Source organism: Apium graveolens, chromosome 7 (genome assembly GCF_009905375.1).
Source record: "Apium graveolens cultivar Ventura chromosome 7, ASM990537v1, whole genome shotgun sequence".
Classification (NCBI taxonomy): Eukaryota; Viridiplantae; Streptophyta; class Magnoliopsida; order Apiales; family Apiaceae; genus Apium; species Apium graveolens.
The window spans coordinates 137,537,809-137,555,139 of NC_133653.1; positions in this window are offsets into that span (position 1 = coordinate 137,537,809).

The window sequence follows — 17,331 nt, forward strand, 5'->3', positions numbered from 1 at the left end:
ATATCATAAGATAATCTACAATGGACTATCAATCCACAGATCTCATAATCGATTTCACACTCTCACATAATATACATCATAATAAAGTACCAGTACCAACTAAAGTTGGTTAATTCTAGTCTTGTCATAGCTCCGATCAAACTCGTAACTAGCGCAAGATCATCCATTGGGAAAGATGAAGCTAATAACTTTTAATCCTAATAAGGCTCTTTCCATTTTTATCCCTCTACTTGCTCTGAATTATTTTCCTCTTCATCTTTGACTGTGAAAAATATTCATAATAGCAAGGGTGAGCATTTAAATGCTCAGCAAATTTATTCTGTGACACAATGATTTATAAAACATGATTTTAAATTGTTCAAAAATAAAAGAGTGCCAAAACTATTTCAATATTTTAAACTGTAAGCAATGTCATATCAAAGTCATATTTGAGTTGCTATATAAGTAAAAGAGAAGCAAACTCTTATCTGGCACTTGATCTAAAACGGTCACGAGAATAAACTGGTCATATTCCACCCCAATACATCAGTGATGCGATCAACTACTATAGTGTACTGTCGTCATGTATGTCTTACGCTCACCCGATCACGGCTCGTCATAAGGACGCCTAACACACTTGCTAGCATGAAAAACGGGTTTCATCTCAAACCCACGGCCACACATGAGCCGATAATAAACAATATCTGCATCTCGGATAAATAATAAATAAACCATGGATACTTCCATGTTGACCAGTACAGATGAAAGAATCCTCGGATGATTTACCATATTCATTCAACATGAAATTTTGAAAGAATATAAAGAAAACAATTTTAATCTGGTTTGAACAATAAACCGGTTATGAAGCGAAATGAATTATCGACACGAATAATGTGTCGATCATATGATTAGTAACAATGATTTTTCTAGGATAAATGAGAATAATCGAGAATCAAGTGAAAGTTGGGTTGCTGGAATAATAAAACACCCTTAATAAATAATCAACCATAAAAGATCAAACCAAACCAAACTTACCCAGTATATCCTGCAAAAGCAGGGTCTGGGAAGGGTATGATGTATGCAGCCTTCCCCTCATTCAAAAGAAGGAAGAGGTTGTTTCCCAAAAGACCCCCGGCTTATGTGTGAACATGTGTAAATATAGAATATAACTATAAAAAGATATAATACGCAATACCGAATAGTGAATGTTTGTAGTCACTTTTATCCCACATAAAAACACTTTTGATATCTTTAACCCAATCTTACTTAAGAACACTCGCAGAACTTCTAATTTGTAAATCAAATAACTCTCTGTTCAAAAAAACAAGACATTCTATCTACCAAAAAAATGATTAGTGCCAATAATATATGAAACCCAGAATGCAATAATAATAGAATTAAGTACCTTAACCAAATGAATAAACTGACACTATATGTTACTAACATTGTATGCTACTAACACCTCAAAATACAAGATCAATCTATCCCATAAGTTAATCAACCACTCTAATTCGCCGCCTCCAAGACCTTCTATCTAATACCATATCCCCCCTGAAGGTTTAAAAAAGGCAAATATAGTGAAAGTAGGTTATCCCAAGTTCTTCTCGGTCTTCCTTTCCTTCTCACACCCGGCAACACTAAACCTTCAACTCTCCGCACTGGAGCCGTTATACGCCTCCTCCGAACATGTCCAAACCATTGCAATCTACCTTCCATTACTTTTTTTATTAGAGATACAACTCTGAATTGCATTCTGAAAAAACCCATCGACAATCTATCTAACAAGGTGCGGCCACAAATCCAACGCAACATCCTCATTTCCGCTACCTCTAGGTGTTGTTCTTGGGCCTTCGTTACCGCCCAACATTCCGCCCCATACAACAAAGCTGGTTTAATCGCCATTCGATAAAATCTTCCTTTTAATTTTGAAGGAATCTTTTATCACATAGTACTCCTGAGGCAGAACTCCACTTTAACCATCCAGATTACATACGATGAATAACATCAGCATCTATCTTACCATCTTTATGAATCATAGATCCCAAATACTTGAAACTTTCTTTCGGAACTAATAAATGCTCTCCAATTCTAACATCAACCCCCTCTTCATCTGGTTCATTACTAAAATTACACCACATGTATTCAGTTTTTGAATGACTAACACGCAAGCCCAAAGTCTCCAATGTAACTCTCCATTGTTCTGACTTCTCATTAATCTCCGACTTTTTCTCATTAATAATAACTATGTCATCCGTAAAAAGTCCTGGATTTCTCTAGTGAGTACATCTATAATTATTGCGAATAAAAATGGACTTAATGATGATCCTTGATGAAGTCCTATCTTGACCGGAAAATATTGAGTATCACCAACAGGTGTCCCGACACTAGTCATTACTTGAGAATACATTTATTGAACTACCCCCACATATAGCCAGGACACACCTTACTCTCCAAACTTGTCCAAATTACGCTACGCAGAACACTATCATAAGCTTTTTCCAAATCTATAAACACCATGTCCAGGTCCCTCCCACGTTCCCTATATTTCTCCATTAAACGCCTAAGAAGATGAATCGCCTCCATTGTCGACCTTTCAGGCATGAAACCAAATTTATTTTCTAGACACTGTAACCTTGCTTCTAAGCCTAATTTCAATCACTCACTCCCATAATTTCATAGTATGACTTAAAAGTTTAATACCACAAAAGTTACTATAATTCTGAGTATCACCCTTATTCTTGTAATTTGGAATAACCATACTAAGCTTCCATTCATGTGGTATCTTACTAGTCCGAAAAATAAGATTGAAGAGTTTAGCCAACCACCACTCACCCTCCTTACCTAAACACCACCATACCTCTATAGGTATTTCACTGGACCAGTGGCTTTACTTTTACCCATCTTCCTTAATGCCAACTCAATTTCTTCACCATTTATAGGTTGTATATTAGAATCGTAATACGATTGATGAACTGTTTCCCACTCAATCTCCTCTCCACTTATACGAGACTCGTTAAATAACTGTCTGAAATAGTGATACCATCTACATTTAATATCATCATCCTTGACTAACACGCGTGCATTTTCATCCTTAATAAATCTGGCAAATCCCAAATCTCGTTGTCTCTTTTCTCGTGCCTTTGCTAGTTTATAAATTCCATTTGCTCCCTCATTTTTAGATAGACATGTATACATTTCTTCATAAACCTTATCCTTCGCCTCCACCACAGCCCTTTTTGCTAGACGTTTTGCTTCATTATAGAGAATTTTCTTTGTATCAAATTCCTCTTGTTCATGGCAGCATATAAGCTCCTTAAAGCGTGCATGTTTAACTTTTACTCGCTCTTGCACATCCTCATTCCACCACCAAGAATCTTTTTGATCATGAATTTTCCCCGAGGTGATTCTCAACATATCTTTAGCCACACCCCTAATTAAAGAAGCCAAATGATTCCATATTTGGTTTACATCATCCCCAACAAAGCTTCATTATTCCAAACCAATTCGTTCCTTGAAAATCCGTACTCTTTCACCCCTCAGATTTTTCCATAAAATACGCGGCGCCGTCTCCTGAATACCTACTATTCTCTTTCTCCTCATAAAAATATCCATTACCAACAAACGATGTTGTGTAGCACACATCTCATCCGGAATCACTTTACAATCTTTATAATTTTTGTTAGGTCTTCTCGTAAGAAAATAATCTATTCGTGTGCTACAACCACCACTCTTAAAAGTAATTAAATGAGCATCCCTCTTTTTGAAACAAGAATTAACTATCATTAATTCATGAGCTAATGCAAATTCTAAAAGAGTACATCCACCTTCATTCCTTATACCATATCCAAAACCCTCATGAGTACCAATATATCCATCAGAATGCTCACCAATATGGCCATTAAAATCACCCCCGATATATAAAATTTGATCACTAGGTATTGTACTAACTAAATCATCTAAACAATCCCAGAAGAGTTTTTCCTCCTCATCTCCCAAACCAGCATGTGGAGCGTAGGCACTAACAATATTAACAACCACAACATCCACAACTAGTTTAATCATCATCAACCTATCATTAAATCGAATCACCTCTACATTATTCCTCAGTTGTGTACGTAAAATAATACCAACACCATTCATATTGGTTACAACACCTGAATACCATAATTTAAATCCATTGGCTTTCTTTGTCTTAGCACCCTTCCACTTATTCTCTTGCTCATAAATTGCATCATGTCTTTTCTTTAACCCATCTACAAGTTCCAAAAACTTCCCAGTAAGAGTGCCTACATTCAAAGAACCTACCCTAAAGATAGAATCAACGACCTACCTATTACTCCCTCTACTCTCCAAAATACCGCTACTAGAAGTTGCCATAAATGAAATTACACCACTTATAAGAACAAAAAAACACTAAATGAACACAATAAATGACTCATAAAATTAAGAACGATGAATAAATTATAAGATACAATACTGAAAGTGACTGTTGCAAGTCACTCATTTTTCTTCATAGATCCACCTAGACAAGATGTGTATGATGTATATATCTTCTTCAAAAAGTAACCAATAGCAAAGGAACATCCACAACACTGACCCTTGTATCTCAAAAAATATAATGGTGTGGTTTCTCAAACACTACACAACCCCACATATGCCTCCATGATTACCCAATAATTATATTATACAAATGAAGTGCCAAAAAAGGTGGACAATCTGAAAATGTAGAAAATAAAATATCGGGAATCATTCAAGAAATGAAGATGGTAACGGCCGCTTGATCACTCCAAACTCTTTTTCCAGTATTCTTCAAGATGCGTGACCCAAACGTCGAAAGAAATATAAAAATTGTCTTACGTATACTAAAACTTTTCAATTGATGAAAACAGGCTTCCGAAGAACAATGTGTTAGTGTATACTGAAAATATTTATTTGAAGTATATACATTTATTTCTGGCCAGTTTAATTGAGAATCATTTGAATGTTTACATGTTGTCTAATATTATATATTATGAATAATCTAGTATCAAATGGGATACAGAATATTAGATTGTTAAATACAGTTATATAATATAATAAGGTTCACAGCACAGGTGGTGTTGGACAACCCACTGGTATGGCTGTAGTATTATTTAGATTAGTTTATATTGACTAATAAATAATACTAGTATACTTTGTGTATATTAAACAGGATCAAATTTAGAATTGTTCCCTTAATACTGATTAAGAAGGAGAACTAAGATTCTATGTTATTATTAATGCTTAGGTTCTTAATCCGGAAATAGTAATTGACACGTGTATATTATTTACATGCTTTGATTTATATATGAAGTAATTCTTTTGAATTATATCATTATATTTTGGGTGATGGAATTATATACATGGTGGATATTATTTATTGAAGGAATCCATGTCCTGATAATATTCGGGTTAATGATGTCCCCTTGAAAGCTCAAAAAGATTTAATTATGTGAAACCCTGCAGGTGGAATTTATTCTGGCATAATTAAATAAAGGTTGAGTGGATGATCAAGGATAAAAGATATTAATTAAATAAATTATCAGTAATTTTTTTAATTAATGGACATGCGATATTTTAAACATGGGGAATTTAATAAGCAAATAATATTGGAACCGAATTAATTATTTAAATTACGGTATTAGGAAAGGTAGTGCAAATATTAATTCTTTAGTGGATTGAATTAATATTTAATTACATTGGGATAGGCTCAAGATGTAATTATAAGGCCCAACCTAATTATCCATGGTCCCTATTGTAGTCTATATATATTCTTATTCTCTTCTTGCTTGGTAGGGTGTGAAAAATATATTGTAGCCACCAAGAAGCAAGAATAAAGGATAACTTGAGAAGACGGAGGCCAAACTTCGCTCAAGGGAATTTGGGAATACAATAGAAGAGCGTGGAATCAACCGTTAACAAGGTGATTTTCTTTTTGTAATCTTTATCATAAAACGTAATATCACCCCAAGTCCGTGGTTCCCAACAATTGGTATCAAGAGCCTGGTAATGGGTTCTACATTTTATGATATAATGTCCATGTCGTAATTATATATGCGTGTATATAGTGTTTTTCTTGTATTGGTTTTGATGCAGGTTGTTAATCCACTATTATGGCCATGTATATTTTAATTATGTGTTTGGATCCCACGTGGTTTAATCGTGGTTAATTTTTGTTTTGGTTTCCACGTGGTTTAATCGTGGTTGTAATTTATACGAGGGTTGATCGTGTTAGAATAGATTTTACAAAATTAGTTTTGTATTAGATCTATTTTTTTGTAATTGTTCCGGGTATTTTGTAATAATTATGTGCGATCGAAAATCAATTCCGGTGTTTTTTTTGTTCCGCTGTGCAACACAAGGGGCTGGTGTTGGTGTTTGGTTCGAACAAAAACCAAAACAAAACTCAACAGACAAGGTACTGGCGGCTGGCGCGTGGAAATTCTGCAGAAACAGGGGGTAACGCAGGCCGAACCTGCGCAACATGCCGAGTTATGGCGGTAACGCAGGCCGAACCTGCGCAACATGCCCAGTTTGGCTGTAACGCAGGTCGGACCTGCGCAACACGCCCAGATTGGCTGTAACGCAGGTCTGACATGCGCAACAGGTGCTGGCGGCAGAAATTTTTTTCTCAAGAGCTGGAATTTTTTTCAAAGGGCCATAATAGTGGAAAATTTATTTTAATTTTTTCCATTAATTTTTTAATTATTGCTTTAATTTATTGATTATGTGTGTCGTTAATTATGTGTGTAATTCCTTTAAAATTGCATGTTTAACATAATTAGGACGACATGGACATAAATTTTATTTATTGCTTTAATTAAATGTTATATGTTGCTAAAATTATGTGTGTATTTTGAATACATGATTAGACATAATTGTAACGACATAGGGCCCCATTTAATTTTAAAATTCCTCAATTTTAATAAAAATTCTTAGTGGGAGAGGGAATTAATATGAAATTAAATCCCATGGTCTCCATTATTGTTTGTATGTAATTTAACATAAAGACGAATATAAATTATATATATGTCACCAATCGTGGCATGTAATTTATGGTGTCTAGAATGTTATAGAAATTACTAGAACAAACTTCTTAAATTAATAAATTTTAAAAAGGAATAAATACGAATTTTCTTTATTTCTGATATGGGGCGATTTTGTCAAAAACAGGTTCATCGAACTTGTAAGGCTGTGGGTATTAAGTGAGACCGATGTGACTCCTCCGCTACCTGGAAATCAAACCATTGATGAATGTTGAATTGAAGTATTCTATTCAAGGCAAAAATTATGAATATTGGAAGGTATACACGTCACCCATCGTGGCGTACCAAGTTCCATAGATTTCGAATAATTTAAGATTTGATGATGGTATACACTTAGCTATAAAAAATAATATAGTACAGCCCAACTTGGCATATTGTTTAGTAATAGGACCGAAGTAACATTTAAACAAAATTAGGTGGTATACATGTCACACATCGTGGCGTACCAGAAACTTATGGTGTTTAGATGTTAGTGCATTTAATTTTAATAATTGTTAAAGGAATCAATAGCTCTTAATAATTAATGCACCCTTATTTATGTGTAATGTGATGTTTTTTTTATGCATGATTCTCAGGATAAAATGGGCTTTAATCTACTATTCACCATACTTAAGGATAACAAACTTACCGGACCTAACTATATTGAATGGAAACGAAATTTGGACATTGTGTTGACTGCTGAGGAGTACAAGTTTTGCACTTATGAACCCAAGCCTGATCAGCCTGCTACTGATGCTCCTGAAGATGAGAAAGAGTATTATAAGCGGTGGATTAAGGCTGATGAGATATCGCGATGTTACATTCTGGCAGCAATGTCGGGTGTTTTGCAGCATCAGCATCAGTATATGGCCACTGCTTCGGATATGCTCTTTAATCTCAAGGAACTTTTTGGAGATCAGAATAGGGCTGCTAGGAAAGTAGCCATGAAGGCTTTAATGAACACTCAGATGGCTGAAGGAACACCTGGAAGGGATCATGTTCTCAAGATGATGTCACATTTGAATGAGATAGAGATCCTTGGTGCTGAACTTGACAGGGAAACCCAGATTGACATTATCCTTATGAGCTTGTCCAAGAGTTTTGAGCAGTTCCGCTTGAATTACAACATGAACAAGAGGCAGTGTAGTCTCGCGGAACTGCTGACAGAACTTCAGGCAGCTGAAGGATTATTTCAGCAGAGTGTTCAAGTGAATATGGCTGAGAAAGGTTCTTCCTCTAAGCCGAAAGGTATTAAGAAGAAGAAAAAGGCTCAGACACGGAAAGCTGTGAAGGCAGTGGGAGTTCAGGGTGGTGTGAAAAAGCCTAAGGGAAAGTGCTTCAGATGCAAACAGTCAGGTCACTGGAAACAGGATTGTCCTCTTCCTAAGAAGACAAACAATACTGTTATGTCTCTTTCTCTAGTTACAGAAACATTTATAGCGGCTATATCTACGAGCACTTGGTGTTTAGATACAGGAGCCACTGATCATGTTTGTAATTCTATGCAGGGGTTCCAGCTATCCAGAATGCTTAGAGATGGTGAGATATACGTGTTTATGGGAGATACTACGAAAGTAGCAGTAGTTGCAGTAGGAGTTATTCATTTATCTTTTGGTTCTGATAGGATTTTGGTTTTGAAAAATTGTCTTTATGTACCTTCTTTTAGAAGGAATTTAATTTCAATTTCTAAACTTGCTTTGGATGGTTATAATGTTTGTTTGGATCGTAATGTTTCTATTATGATGAATAAATGAATTATATGTTCTGGTACATTGCAAGACAATTTGTATATAATTAATCCTAGTCAACCTGCACTGCAACTGCAATTTAGGGAATTGAACAACACATCTACTAACTCTACTAAAAGAAAGGAGCCTTCTAGTATGAACCAAACATATATTTGGCACTTGAGATTAGGTCATATTAACTTGAGGAGGATTCAAAGACTGGTAGTAGACGGGCCTTTAAGCTTATTGGCAGTGGAGCCATTTCCAGTTTGTGAATCCTGCTTGGAAGGTAAAATGACTAATAGGCCTTTCAAGGCAAAGGGGAATAGAGCCAAACAACTGTTAGAATTGGTTCACTCTAATTTATGTGGACCCATGAATATCCAAGCAAGAGGTGGTTATGAATATTTCATCACTTTCATTGATGATTATTCTAGATATGGGTACGTTTATTTGTTGCGCCGTAAGTCTGAGTGCTTTGATAAGTTCAAAGAGTACAAAGCTAAAACGGAGAAGTGACTTAATAAAAGTATCAAGTCACTACGATCAGATCGTGGTGGCGAATACTTGCTTGGAGAATTTAGGGAATATTTATCAGAAACTGGGATAGAATCCCAGTTAACTGCACCAGGCATACCCCAGCAGAACGGTGTAGCAGAGAGAAGGAATCAGACTCTTTTAGAGAGTGTTAGATCGATGATGAGTTATTCGGATTTACCCAAGTCATTTTGGGGACATGCCTTAGAGATAGCAGCTTATCTTCTGAACTTAGTACCTTCTAAGTCGGTTCCTAAAATCCCCTTAGAATTGTGGACCGGGGATAAACCAAGTCTAAGACATATTCGAATATGGGGTTGTCCAGCACATGTGCTGAACAAGAACGCGACTAAGTTAGAATCTCGAACAGAAGTAAAGTTGTTTGTAGGCTACCCCATGGGAACGAAAGGATATTTATTTTATAGTCCGAAGAATCGGGATGTCATTGTTAGCACCAATGCAAGATTCTTAGAGAAGGACTATATAATGAATCACAAACCCATGAGTAGTGTCATTTTAGAGGAACTAGTGGGAGGGACAGATAATACCCATGAAGTTGTAGTACAAGTAGAACAACCACAACAAAATGTACAACCTATCATTAATACCGCACCAGTGCCTCGTCGTAGTGGGAGGGTTGTTCAACAGCCTGATAGATTCATGTTTTTGGGAGAGTCTTCAGACTTGGTCTCTGGTGAACATGATGATGATCCCCGTACATACGAAGAGGCAGTACAAGACAAAGATGCAGATCTTTTGCAAAAGGTGATGGAATCTGAGATAGAATCAATGTATTCTAATCAGGTCTGGGAGCTCGTGGAACCACCCAAAGGTATAAAACCTATTGGATGTAAGTGGATCTACAAGAAAAATAGGGGATTAGATAAAAAGGTGAAAGCCTGGAAAGCAAGACTTGTTGCGAAAGGGTATACTCAGAAAGAAGGTATCGATTATGAGGAAACCTTTTCACCGGTAGTCATGCTTAAGTCAATCTGTATTCTTTTATCTATAGCAGCTCATCTCGATTATAAGATTTGGCAAATGGATGTCAAGACAGCTTTTCTTAATGGAAGTCTTGAAGAAACCATCTATATGCAGCAACCAAAAGGATTCATTAAGGAAGGCCAAGAGCATCTGGTATGTAAGCTTAAGAGGTCTATTTAAGGACTTAAACAAGCTTCTAGAGACTGGAATATTCGTTTTGATCAGGCAGTCCAGTCATATGGATTTGATCAAAGTCCAAGCGAATCGTGCGTGTATAAGAAAAGTGAAGGTAATACAGTGGGTTTTCTAGTACTATATGTAGATGACATTTTACTCATTGGAAACAATGTTGAGATGTTGTCATCAGTAAAGGCATGGTTGTTCAAACAATTTAACATGAAGGACTTAGGTGAAGTGGCATACATCCTTGGGATCAAAGTTATAAGGGATCGCAAGAAAAGGATGTTGGCTTTATCTCAAGAGCCCTACATTGATGAAGTATTATCTCGTTTTAACATGCAGAACTCCAAGAAAGATTTTCTACCTTTTAAGCATGGAGTTGCTCTATCTAAGAAGTAGTGTCCTTCGACACCTAAGGATATAGAGAGCATGAAAGCAATTCCTTATGCTTCAGCATGTGGAAGCTTAATGTATGCTATGTTATGTACGAGGCCTGACATCTGCTTTGCTGTAGGCATGGTTAGTAGATATCAGTCGAACCCAGGTCAGGAACATTGGAGTGCAGTAAAAACTATACTCAAGTACCTGAGAAGGACTAAGGAGTATATGTTAATTTACAAGGCCTCAAATCTATTTTCTTTGGGATATACTGATTCAGATTTCCCATCAGATAGGGATAAGAGCAAATCAACCTCGGGATATGTTTTTACTTTGGGAGGTGGAGCCGTTATATGGAGGAGTGTAAAGCAGAAATGCATTGCAGACTCCACCATGGAGGCCGAGTACGTGGCGGCCTCTGAGGCTGCCAAGGAGGCTGTATGGTTCAGGAACTTCCTTTTGGACTTAGATGTAGTACCTAATTTGCCTAGGAGCTTGACACTGTATTGTGATAACACTAGTGCTGTGGCAAATTCAAAGGAACCGCGAGACCACAAAGCAACTAAACATATTGAACGTAAGTATCATCTCATACGAGTAATCGTAAAGCGAGGAGATATAGTTGTGGCTCACATATCATCAGAAGACAACTGGGCAGATCCTTTCATAAAGAGCTTGCCAGCCAAGGTTTTTGACAACCATGTGGAAGCGACAGGAGTCAGATGGATGAACACATAGAATTTTATGTAATAGTGGATTAAATAAACACTGATGTACACATAGAATATTTTGAGTATAAGTGGGAGATTGTTAGTGTATACTGAAAATATTTATTTGAAGTATATACATTTATTTCTGGCCAGTTTAATTGAGAATCATTTGAATGTTTACATGTTGTCTAATATTATATATTGTGAACAATCTAGTATCAAATGGGATACAGAATATTAGATTGTTAAATACGATTATATAATATAATAAGGTTCACATCACAGGTGGTGTTGGACAACCCACTGGTATGGCTGTAGTATTATTTAGATTAGTTTATATTGACTAATAAATAATACTATTATACTTTGTGTATATTAAACATGATCAAATTTAGAATTCTTCCCTTAATACTGATTAAGAAGGAGAACTAAGATTCTATGTTATTATTAATGCTTAGGTTCTTAATCCGGAAATAGTAATTGACACGTGTATATTATTTACATGCTTTGATTTATATATGAAGTAATTCTTTTGAATTATATCATTATATTTTGGGTGATGGAATTATATACATGGTGGATATTATTTATTGAAGGAATCCATGTCCTGATAATATTCGGGTTAATGATGTCCCCTTGAAAGCTCAAAAAGATTTAATTATGTGAAACCCTGCAGGTGGAATTTATTCTGGCATAATTAAATAAAGGTTGAGTGGATGATCAAGGATAAAAGATATTAATTAAATAAATTATCAGTAATTTTTTTAATTAATGGACATGCGATATTTTAAACATGGGGAATTTAATAAGCAAATAATATTGGAACCGAATTAATTATTTAAATTGCGGTATTAGGAAAGGTAGTGCAAATATTAATTCTTTAGTGGATTGAATTAATATTTAATTACATTGGGCTAGGCTCAAGATATAATTATAAGGCCCAATCTAATTATCCATGGTCCCTATTGTAGTCTATATATATTCTTATTCTCTTCTTGCTTGGTAGGGTGTGAAAAATATATTGTAGCCACCAAGAAGCAAGAAGAAAGGATAACTTGAGAAGACGGAGGCCAAACTTCGCTCAAGGGAATTTGGGAATACAATAGAAGAGCGTGGAATCAACCGTTAACAAGGTAATTTTCTTTTCGTAATCTTTATCATAAAACGTAGTAGCACCCCAAGTCCGTGGTTCCCAACACAATGATCAGGAAACCATCAAAACGGGCTTTTGTCTACTTCCAAATCAGGCATCCAAAGAAGACAATCAAAATATCACTATTTTCAGATTGTTATTGTTGGAGTATATTACTACTAGAAATATATTGTAAATTGTAATCAAAGGAAGAAGATGATCTGTTAGATATATTTGATAATGTCATGGCTAATATGTTTTATGTTTAGCTTTCAGATCTTATTTGAACAGGATAAATCAGTACTTAACTGTTGATCAGTACTTATACTGGAAGTCAGGACTTAAGGATATCAGTACTTATGTTATCAGGAGATAATCATCAGAAGATAAATATCAGAAATTAAGTGCTGAAGGACAATCAGATAAGGACAGTAGCTGATTAAAGAAAAAAGATCAAGATAAACATAAGAAGAGATATGCATGAAGAAGGAATTCCGTAAAGAATGGAATACTTGGAAGAAAAGATATCTGATTGATATATTTTAGGAAGCAGAATTATATTCCATATCAATTAGCGATTATCTTGTAACTGTGTAGTATATAAACACAGACATAGGGTTTACACTATAAGTGTTATCATTATTAGAAAAGATTATTCATTGTAACCCTAGCAGCTCTCGTGATATTTGTTCATCACTGAGAGGTAACAGTTCCATATTGTAACAGAGTTTATTGTTTCAATAAAGTTTGTTTTCTGTTACTTAAGTTCTTAAAGTTCGATTTGAGTGTACTATACACTGTATTCACCCCCTCTACAGTGTGTGTGTGACCTAACAATTGGTGTCAGAGCCTATCTGTTAATATACATACAGTTAAAGATCCAAACACAATCATGTCGGACACAGAAACTCCAACTAAGCCTACCAAAACTGAGGAATCACCAAAGACACAAATTCAGAGTCGGTATGAGACCATCAGAGTTCCCATACTGAGACCATCTGAATATCCCATATGGAAGGTAAGGATGACCATGTTCCTGGAAGCAACAGATCCATAATACCTTGATAGAATCAAGGAAGGCCCTCACAAACCAACCAAGCTTGCTGTTGCAGTTGCAGGTGAAGCAGCAAAGACCGTACCAAAAGAGAAGAGTGATTATACTGCTGAAGACATAGCATCAATTGCTAAGGATGCTAAGGTACGACACTTACTGCATAGCGCCATTGATAATGTAATGTCAAACAGGGTAATCAACTGCAAGACTGCTAAGGAGATATGGGATGCTCTGGAAATAAGGTGTCAGGGAACTGACACAATTAAGAAGAACAGGAAGACAATACTCACTCAAGATTATGAACACTTTGACTCAAAGACTAATGAGTCATTGAATGATTTATATGATAGATTTGTCAAACTTTTGAATGATTTGTCATTGGTTGATAAAGAGTATTATCTTGAAGATTCAAACCTTAAGTTCCTGTTAGCTCTTCCTGAATGCTGGGATTTGAAGGCAACGACAATAAGAGACAACTACAATCTTGATGAAACAACTCTTGACGAAATCTATGGAATGCTCAAGACTCATGAGCTGGAGATGGAACAAAGAAGCAAGAGGAAAGGAGGAAAGTCAAGGACAGTTGCTCTTAAGGCTGAAGAAGAATTCCCCAAAGCAGCTTCCTCAAAGAAAGACAAGGGTAAAACTCTTTTCATAAAGTCTGATACTGAGTCATCAAGTTCTGAGAGTGATGATGACTCAGATTCTGAAAGCTTGCCTGAGACTGATGCTGATGAGGAGATGATGAAGCTGTGTGCTCTTATGGTGAAAGGAATTACAAAGATTGCATACAGGAAGTTCAGGAAGGGAAAGAAGTTTTCCAGGAAAGGGATAAGTTCTGATAAAAAGAATTTCAGAAGATCTGAAGGCAGAGGAGGAAAGTCTGACAGAGGAGATTACACCAATGTTAAATGCTATAACTGTGGTGAGAAAGGCCACATATCTCCTGACTGCAAGAAGGTAAAGGGTGACAAAGACAAGGCTTTTGTCACAAAGCAGAAAAGCTGGACAGACACCTCAGACTCTGAAAGTGAGGAAAACTATGCATTGATGGCAAATGCTGATAAAGAAAGTGCTGAGAGCAGTTCTGAAGCTGCTGAAACAAAGGTACCTCAGACTACTTATGTTTTTCATACTGATGATATTAATGAGTTGAAAAGATATCTTAAAACCATGTTTGTTAGTTATAGAGATCAAACTTTAACATGTGAAAGATTAACTTCTGAAAATCTTACATTTAAGAAAAGAAATGATTTCTTAGAAAAAGAGTTAGTCATGTTCCATCAAACTCAGAAGGATAGAGATGATGCTTTTTATGTTAGGAATGAAGTGCTAAAATTAAATGAATCTCTAAAAACTGAGTTAAAAAAGGAAAGAGAGATTATCAGGACTTGGACTAACTCTGGCAAAACAACTCAAAATTTGCTAAGTAGTGGAAACTGGAAAGAGGTCTTAGGTTATGGAGAAGATAAGAAAGATAGAGGAACTGAAGAAATTAAGTCTGTTGATAAGCAAAAGCCAAAGTTAAAACCTATTAAGTTTGTAACTGTAAAGTCTGAAACTGACAAATCAGAAGTTACAAAGGAATCAACTTCTGACAAACTAAAATAGGAAAAGACAGCTGAAGTGAACATAGGCTTAATGACAAAGAAGCAGCTTAAGCATAAGCTGAAAGATGTCAAGAATGCAAACAAGGTAAAATCACCTAGGAAAAATAGGAATGGAAAGGAAGGTGTGAATAAAAGCAATGATTATAAATCTGTTCTTGATGCTCCTAGGAAAACATGTCATAACTGTGGAAGTTCTGACCATCTGGCTTCTTTTTGCAGGAAGAATAAGAATATTAACTCCTTACCTTCAAAATCAGGAGTTAAGAGTCAGTCTGTTAGATACAAACCACAAAATCCTTGTTTTCATTGTGGTAGTTTATGGCATTCCATTTATACTTGTAAGGAATATCATAGTTTGTACTATGATTATTATCAAATAAAACCTTCTTTGAAGAAAGTTTCCATTGTTCCTTCTAGTGTAAATTCTGATTCAAAGTTTGATAGTGTAAGTTCTGATAAGAAAAATGTTAACATAAACTCTGATGCTAAATCCGCTGCAAATATTAACAAACTTAATAAGGCCAAAGGATCCAAGCAAGTCTGGGTCCTTAAAATTAATAATTAGTGGTCTTTGTGATTGTAGGGCAACAGGAAAAATATTCTAGTTCTGGACAGTGGATGTTCAGGACATATGACTGGAAATAAGGCCCTGCTATCAGACTTTATGGAGAAAGCTGGCCCAAGTGTTTCTTATGGAGATGGCAACATTGGAAAAATATTGGGATATGGCAATATCAATCTTGGAAATGTCATAATTAAACAAGTAGCTCTAGTCTCAGGACTTAAACATAACCTACTGAGTATAAGTCAAATATGTGACAGAGGTTATCATGTTGATTTCTTTGAAGAACACTGTGAAATTGTGAGTAAATCTAAAGGCAAAGTTGTTCTGAAAGGATACAGGCGTGGTAACATTTATGAAGCTAAGCTTTCAACAAGTACTGATGGTTCTGCAATCTGTCTGATGAGTAAAGCATCAATTGAAGAAAGATGGAATTGGCATAAGAAACTCTCTCATTTAAATTTCAACAATATAAATGAACTAGTCAAGAAAGATCTTGTGAGAGGATTGACAAACACAGTATTTGCTCCTGATGGTCGTTGTGATTCATGTCAGAAAGCCAAACAAAGAAAATCTTCATTCAAGAGCAAGACTGAATCATCAATTCTTGAGCCTTATCATCTAATACATGTTGATCTATTTGGTCCAGTAAATGTTATGTCTATTGCAAAGAAGAAGTATGCGTTGGTCATAGTGGATGAGTTCACCAGATACACATGGGTGTATTTCTTACATACAAAAAGTGAAACTGCATCAACCTTGATTGATCATATCAAACATCTGGATAAAATGGTCAAAGATTCTATGCAAGTTTTAAGGAGTGATAATGGCACTGAATTCAAGAATTTGATAATGGAAGAGTTCTGCAAAAGCCATGGAATAAAGCAGGAATTTTCTGCTCCTGGAACTCCATAGCAAAATGGAGTTGTTGAAAGGAAGAATAGAACTCTCATTGAAGCTACACGTACAATGCTTGAAGAAGCAAAGCTTCCAACCTATTTTTGGGCTGAAGCTGTGCAGACTGCTTGTTTTACTCAAAATGCAACACTCATTAACAAGCATGGAAAAACACCATATGAGATGGTGAAGAAAAAGAAGCCAAATCTGAAATATTTTCATGTATTTGGATGCAAGTGTTTTGTTCTCAAGACTCATCCTGAACAGCTATCAAAGTTTGATCTAAAAGCTGATGAAGGAATCTTTGTTGGATATCCACTTTCCACAAAAGCCTTCAGAGTCTATAATTTGCGAACAAAAGTGGTCATGGAATCTATCAATGTCTCTTTTGATGACAAAAAGATTACTGGTATTGAAGATTTCATTGACCATGATCAGCTGAGATTTGAAAATGAAGACTCAAATTCTGATACAGAAAATCCTGATAGTCTAAGTCCTGATACTGTAAACTCTGATGGATTAAACTCTGATGTTATTG